The sequence below is a fragment of the Hibiscus syriacus genome, unplaced genomic scaffold (genome assembly GCF_006381635.1).
Source record: "Hibiscus syriacus cultivar Baekdansim isolate YM2019G1 unplaced genomic scaffold, ASM638163v2 tig00002193_pilon, whole genome shotgun sequence".
NCBI classification, from domain to species: Eukaryota; Viridiplantae; Streptophyta; class Magnoliopsida; order Malvales; family Malvaceae; genus Hibiscus; species Hibiscus syriacus.
Window position 1 is genome coordinate 2561627 of NW_024061914.1, and position 6000 is coordinate 2567626.

Here is a 6000-nt window from a genome sequence, read left to right on the forward strand (position 1 = left end):
TTATTTTTACTATTTTATCATTTTACACGAAGGTAGTTTACTTTAGGATAATGATATATATATATATATTTTTAAAATGGAGGTCAAACTAAAAAATATACATTTGTTTAAAATTAATTTAATATATATTATTAAATTTAAAAAGTGTATTGATCATTAAACTTTTGTTATAGGTTAGAAAAGAATGGTGAGAGTGTAAGCAATAATAAAATATAGAGTTTTACTAAAATTTTACAATCTTTATTCTTTCAAAATTATAATTTTAAAATTAAAATATAAAATTTCAAATATTTATTTAAAATTGATTTTTTTGCAATTATTGTTTAGAAATATTTAAAAAATATATTAAAATAAAAATTTATAGCTACCAAATAAGATATTACTCGTTAATTTAATGTTTCATGTCATTTTCTTAGCTGTAATCCACAACGGCTAACATCGTAAGTTTATTTTATAACAAAATCAGAAGTTTAATATGTATTTTCTAATTCTTTGAATTTCAGTGTCCATAAAATATTTTAAGATAGTTTATTTACATTTTTAAACTTTATTCTATTTAATTGTTTGTAAATGGTAAAATTACAAAGAGATTGGGGCTGCTAACATGTCCACAATCAGACAGATTAAGAAGGGGATGCTATTGTTGATTTGGATTTTGACTTTTATTATTTAATATTCCAAAACTTATATTTTTCTCACTATATAAAAGCAAACCACAGTTGATCATTTGACTTCCATTGAAAAAATATCCTTTTTTTAGCCCCCATTCCAAATTGGTAGCAGAACTTAAAGCTTTAATTAAAAAATATATATGCTTGGGTTTCAAAAAATGTTCCGCGACCTCGATTTCGTCTGCGATATAACGGTTTCGTCGTCGTCCGATTTACCTGCTATATCTGCAATAGCGCCCATGACGGCCGCAATCACAATAAACCTTAAATGACTGAAAACGTTACCGCGACCGCGATTTGAAACCCTATGCCTCATTAACGGATTAATTCAAGTGGTAAGCAACTTGATATCATTTAAGCAAAGTCTCAGATTTGAATCCTTGTGTATGCATAAAATCTCTGTTGTGATACCTACTCACCAAAGCAAGTGTTCGACGCGCGTCAATTCAGATTATTCAAGACGAAATATTGAAACCGGAAGGATAACCAAACTAATATATATATATATATATATATAATTTAAATAGTTTCAAAATTATAATTAAAAATAAAATTGGATGGTGAAAGATTAGAAGGGAGAGGACGAGAAAATTGACGCATTGAGGAGGCGGCTGACTTGGTAAAATGCGCAGTTTCAAAGTCCAACCATGAAATGAATTTGATGCTTTAGTCCCACAAAAAATCAAACATATGACGATCCATTTGAGCATAATTCTATGTGGCAACAGCAACGCTAACCCATTGTTTTAAACTTCCGTCAAGTAAAACAAAGAGTTATAGGAATGAAGGTCACTTTGACTTAAGAATTCAGATTTTTCTAATTTTAAATTTCTGATAAGTATGTTTATTTTTAAAAAGACATAATGATAATATCAATCCCCAATATTTATATAAATGATCTCATTGTTGTTTGTTTTTTTTGGGAGTATTTCATCTCTTAATGCTTTAATTTTTGGTTAAAATAACTTTTTTTTTCTATGAAAATCATTGGTTGACTACCGATCAACATATATTGTTGATGTGATATTTTCATATTTATTTAATTGATGGTATATTATGTGCCACATCTTCTGGATGATAAAAACATAACACATGTCATGTCACATAAAATAATGATGTCATATGTCACATCGTTTAAAATAATGACATTGTAATACCCAAAATATTAGGATAATGACTATTTTGAAAGGATTTAAAAATTTGTAGAATTAAATTGAATAAATAGTAAAGTATAATATAAATTATTTAATTAAGACTAATTAGTAAGAATAGAAGAATGAAAGGGCATTTTGGTCCTTTAAAGTGAAATAAATTTAAAATTCATTTTTATTAGGGATTTAAGAAAGGGAAAAAGGGGAAAGTTGAAAACTAAACTAAGTCATCTACTTTTCTTCTTTCCCCGTGACCTGCTATCCTCCATAGCCAAAGGTAAGGCTTCAGCTAGGTAGTTTTTCCTTTAATTTTTGGTTTGTTCTTAAAACCTTAAGTGATGCGGAAGCTTAAGGAAGGGTTATAAAGGATTAAAACTAAGAAATGGATTATTTATTTGAGATTGAAGAAAATGGATTTTTGAATGGTATGTTGAAATATGAGTTTTTATTGAGGTTTATTAGTAGATTTGACTTGTCAAAGAAGTAAATAAGAGATTAGAAGCCTTGGATGTAATTAAAAACATGTTAGAAAAAGTAGTATGATTCTTAGTTTGAGATGTTCTTTGGAGAATTTAGATGTTATAAGAAGTTAAATGGAGGAAAGTTAGTTGAGTTAAGTGATGTTAAGTTTAAGGGTATTGTTTGAGGTAAAACTAAGAGATTTTAACGAAAATTTGGTAAAAATTGAGCTGAAAAATGGAAAATATGAGTAGGGGTATCGGTATTGGAAGAACAGTACTGATACTATAGGTTTAAATTTGAAGAATTACGATGAACAATATCAATACTGATGTGGGTATCAATACTAAGAGAAATGTATTGATATCATGGATTCCAGAATGCAGAAATGGTACCGGAGTAATCATCTTCCTAGTTTGAATATTTCAACAAGTCGAATCAGGTTAGTGCATTTAATTATATACGTATTTACTATAATAGTCATGATAGTATGATTTATAAAAAGAATATATGATAAATTACCAAAGGGCACTTTGTGTGCTAAAGTGGTAAGGAAATCATACTAAGTGTATGAATTTCCAGATAGGGCACTTTGTGTGCTAAAATGGTAAGAAAATCATACTAAGTGTATGAATTTCCATATAGAGCACTTTGTGTGCTAAAATGGTAAGGAAATCATACTAAGTGTATGAATTTCCAGATAGGGCATTTTGTGTGCTAAAATAGTAAGGAAACCATACTAGGTGTATGAATTTTCAGATAGGGCACTTTGTGTGCTAAAATGGTAAGGAAATTATACTAAGTGTATTAATTTCCAGATAGGGCACTTTGTGTGCGAAAATCGTACTAGGTGTATGAATTTCCAGATAGGCACTTTATGTGCTAAAATGGTAAGAAAATCATATTGATTGTATGAAATTCCAATTAAAATTATAGCATCTAGTAATGTTTGATAAATGAGGTTAAAAACATCAGTGATACAATTTATAGACTTACCTACTATTTTTAAAGATTCATTGGAATGGGAAGTATAATTTAATAACTTGTGCTTAGAATTTTACTTGCGATTAATCATGCCTCGCTATGTAGTACTTAACGTGTGATTATTTCAAGTGTAGGTTAATTATAGCTGAGTAAGGAGATTTGGATATCCCGTAAGAGTCGCCTCATCAGTAACCGTATGACACACCTGTCCACATTTTGTTATATTTTAGTTTGCATGTAATATGGTTTAGTAAAAACACTCTGATAAGTATTTTGATTAAAAGGTTATAAAATGATGAAGTGTTTAAACATTCATTTTGTTGTTAATTAAATTAAGATATGTTTTGTTTTAAGTAAGTTAAATGTTTTTATAAAAATAAAACAAAATTTTATGTGTTTTTGTATTAGGAACATTAATATTAGTAATGTGACATCTGTACTTCGTATACATATGGGTATACAAGAGATGAGTGTTATATTTATTGGTATCAGAGCTTTGTTTAGCTGATTCTCGGCCGAATCAAGTATAATTTTATATAAAAAAAGAGTTTACATGCCACTAAGATTGTCAAAGTTACTGATAAGGTATAGAATGAATATGAAAGATATCTCTCCTAACTAACGTAATTATTATTTTATGAATAATATGATAGATGTCTGATTCTATAGAAGAGCGGCTAGGCGAGAGAGTAGAGACGAATCGGGTAGTGAGAGTTACGAAGAGAATAGCGAACATCCGATTCCGTCCGACAATGCCAGTGCACCAGCACCTTAGGGCATGCCTGTTCTGAAATTTGGAACTTTTATGCAAGCTCTTGATGCTATTTTAACACGATTTCAACCTCCTCCACCTCCCCCTGCTCCGCCAGTACATCGAATGTTAATCCCAAAGGAGTTAAGAAGTTTATGAGCTCTTGAGTTTAGGGGAGAAGAAAGTGAATGCCCAATGGATGCAGACTTATGGTTGAATGACGTGAAGGAAATGTTGGAAAGTTTGCAGTGGTCTGATCATGAGAAACTGGGTGGAGCTGTTTCATTACTCAGAGGATCGACTCAGGTATGGTGGACAAACATGACAATGTATGCGTTGTCCGAGCAGGTGAACTGGCAGTTCTTCTAAGAGAAGTTCAAAAATAAGTATATTGGGGAGCAGTTCATGAGATCGATGTTGATGAGGTTTTGAGTTTAAAACAAGGGGATAGAGCGGTGCATGAATACGAGGCTGAATATAATAAACTCAGTCGTTATGCTATAGAAGTTGTTCCAAATAATAAAGCTCGCCGAGATGGGTTCATTGAGGGTTTGAGGCTGAAGCTAAAGGAAATGATGTTGGCATTAAATTTGTCTAGCCTACAAGAAGGAATAAATAGAGAGAAGGTGATTGAAAGGGCTTAAGAGGAGACTCTAGTGGCAGAACAGAGTATGCAGACAGGAAAAAGAATCAGAACATCTTCATTTGTACAATATGCAAAAAGGGGTAAGGGATCAGGATCTCAATTCACCATTAGAACTGATTATTCTGCAGCTTCACGGAAAACTAAATAGTCTCAGTCCTATGCTGCTAATTCAGGTAGGGCTCATAAAGAGAAACCTCAATGTCATACATGTGGCAAGTTACACGGAGGAGTATGTAGGTTGATTTTCGGTGCTTTTTTCAATTGTGGTGAAGAGGGTCACTTTGCTCGAAATTGCCCTAAGAAATATGGTGACAGATCAATACAATCTAAAAGATCAGTAGCAGCACCTAATAGAAGTAGAGGGAGAGGAAGATCTGGTGGCCAATATGAGGTTGGTCAAAGATAAAAGATTCAGGGAGTGGCTCGAGTATATAATATTAAGACTAATGATGATCGAAATGACCCGGAGATCATAACAGGTACATTTCACCTTTTTTGATGAACCTGTTTTTGTTCTAGTAGATCCTGGTTCTTCACATTCATACATTAGCACTACACTGATTAGAGCTAGAGGAATTCCTTTAGAACCAATTGCTAGTGAAATGATAGAGATAAATCCTATGGGTCAAAGTGCAAGGGTAACTAAGGTGTGTAGAAAATGTCTAATTAAGATTCAAGGGGTAGTATTCTTGGCAAATTTGATGGAGTTGCCCTTTGATGAGTTCGAAATCATCTTAGGCATGGATTGGTTATCTCCATATCATGGATGGGTAGATTGTCGTCAGCAATGATTATTCTTGAAGGATGCGGAAGGCTTTGAAATTGTGGTGCTAGGGGAGAAGTCGCAGTCTATGTCAAATGTGATATCAGCAATGACCGCAAAGAAAATGATGTCAAAAGGATGCATTTATTTTCTTGCTAGTATGATAGACACTCGATTATCAGGTGTGCGACTGCATGATATTCCCACAGTTAGGGGAGTTTCCAGAAGTTTTTCCCGATGAGTTATCGGGTTTGCCTCTGGATCATGAAGTTGATTTTAGAATAGAGGTTTATCCGGATACTGAACCTGTTTCTATGGCTCCGTATCGGATGTCTCCAATGGAGTTAAGGGAACTAAAGGCTCAGTTGAAAGAATTACTCGAGAAAGGATTTATCCGACCTAGTGTCTCTCCGTGGGGAGCTCTTGTGTTATTTTTGAAAAAGAAAGACGGGTCTATGCGCTTATGTATTGACTATCGTCAACTGAATAAGGTAACAATAAAGAACATGTAACACCCCCAACCCGTACCCGACCCGAATACGAGTCTGAGGTGTCACATTGACTTTTCAAACTTT